The 2,272-nt window shown below is 37.7% G+C and overlaps 1 pseudogene; it reads left to right on the top strand.

Moving 5' to 3' along the window:
* The first annotated feature begins 890 nt into the window (after window positions 1–890).
* On the top strand, window positions 891–1,541 carry LOC102813987 (annotated as a pseudogene).
* The last annotated feature ends 731 nt before the right edge of the window (window positions 1,542–2,272 follow it).

Here is a 2,272-nt window from a genome sequence, read left to right as displayed (position 1 = left end):
AAAAAGGCAATAGGGAGACATATACAAAACTCTGAAAGAAAAAAAAACTACCAATCAAGAATCACATATCCAGCAAAGCTCCCTATCAAACATGATGGTGAATTTAGAACATTTCAGGATAAACAAAAATTTAAAGGACTTTGTGAAAGCCAAGCCAATGCTCCAAAATATACTAAAGCGAATTCTCTGGAATGATAACCAACAATGGCAGACTATAACCAGAGATTGAAATATATGGCAACAGCACCTGGAATTTAGTCCAGATATGGAAGTGTCCAGAGTAGAACAAAACTACAAGACTGAAAAAAGGTAATCTGGGATTTCAGTTTATGATCAAGATGACTATGAAGTGAAGGTAGGGAAAAGTATAGTTACAGAGTTCCAGGTGGTAAAGAGGTCAGGTAGATTAAAGGATAAAATGGACTGTTTTAAAAAGGAGGAATAAATGAATAAAGTACAGAGTAACTTCATTAAGAAACTTAATACACCTTTACATCAAATCAAGAAAAGGATAACCCAGGAAGATTTTGGAAACATTAAAACTATAAAGGAATTGATAAGAAAAGGTACATACACAAAAATGAACTCAGCACAGGAAAGAATGCAGAACAAATAAGCCAACAACACTACAAACAAAACAGCAAAATGACTTATCATACCTATCAATAATTACACTGAATATCAATGGTTTAAATGCAAGAGACAGAGTAGCCCAAAGGATAAGAAAACAGGATCTTTCAATTTGCTGTTTACAAGAGACATAGCATACACAAAGACAAAAATCGATTGAAAATTAAAGGATGGAAAAAATATATCCAACTAATTGCAATAAAAAATTATCAGGAGTCAGTCAGTCGCGGCCCGGAGACGCTTCTGGAAGAACCATCGCGATGGCCGCCCAAGGAGAACCCCAAGTGCAGTTCAAACTCGTATTGGTGGGTGATGGCGGTACTGGAAAAACGACATTTTTGAAACGTCATCTGACTGGTGAATTTGAGAAGAAGTATGTAGCCACCTTGGGAGTTGAGGTCCATCCCCTTGTGTTCCACATTAACAGAGGACCGATTAAATTCAATGTGTGGGACAAGGCTGGTCAGGAGAAATTTGGGGGACTTAGAGATGGCTATTATATCCAAGCCCAGTGTGCCATTATAATGTCTGATGTAACCTCAAGAGTTACTTATAAGAATGTGCCTAACTGGCATAGGGATCTGGTTCGAGTATGTGAAAACATCCCCATTGTCTTGTGTGGTAACAAAGTGGACATTAAGGACAGGAAAGTTAAAGCAAAATCCATCGTCTTTCACCGAAAGAAGAATCTTCAGTACTATGACATTTCTGCAAAAAGTAACTACAACTTTGAAAAGCCCTTCCTCTGGCATGCTAGAAAACTCATTGGCGATCCTAATTTGGAGTTTGTTGCAATGCCTGCTCTTGCCCCACCAGAAGTTGTCATGGACCCAGCTTTGGCGGCACAATATGAGCTTGATTTAGAGGTTGCGCAGACAACTGCTCTCCCAGACGAGGATGATGATCTGTAAGAGAACGAAGCTGGAGCCCAGCATCAGAAGTCTAGTTTTATAGGCAACTGTCCTGTGATGTCAGTGGTGCCGCGTGTTTACCACTTTATTATATAGCTAAGCAGAATATGTGCTAATCTTTGGGATGCTGAAGGAGATGAATGGGCTTCGGAGTGAATGTGGCAATTAAAAATACCTTCATTTTTTGAACCTACATATCTAGCTGTTGGAACGCAGTTGTTTCCTTTTGAGTTTCAAATATACGACTGCTACAGTCACATCACACTATTCAGTGGTGAAATCTTGTTTGTTACTGTCATTCCCATTCCTTACCATTTAGAACCAGAATAAAGTTGTATTTCAAAAAAAAAAAAAAATGAGCAGGAGTGGCAATATTAATCTCTGATAAAATAAACTTTAAGGCAAAAACCAACATAAGAGACAAAGAAAGACATTATCTCATGATTAAAGGGTCAATTGAACAAGAGGACATAACCATAATAAATATCTATTCTCTCAAGGAAAGAGCCTCACAATACACAAAGCAAACCCTAACAGAACTGAAGAAAAAAGCCCAGACAACTCTACTATAGTAGTGGGAGATTTTAATATAACACTTTTGAAAAAGGACAGAACAATCAGAAAGACACTCAACAAAAACACAGAGGAACTAAACAATACAATCAACTTAACCTCATAGATTTGTACTGAGCATTTAACCCAACAATAGCACAATGCACATTCTGTTACAG

This window comes from Chrysochloris asiatica, unplaced genomic scaffold (genome assembly GCF_000296735.1).
Source record: "Chrysochloris asiatica unplaced genomic scaffold, ChrAsi1.0 scaffold00022, whole genome shotgun sequence".
In the NCBI taxonomy this organism is placed as follows: domain Eukaryota; kingdom Metazoa; phylum Chordata; class Mammalia; order Afrosoricida; family Chrysochloridae; genus Chrysochloris; species Chrysochloris asiatica.
This window is presented reverse-complemented; position numbering and strand designations above follow the sequence as displayed.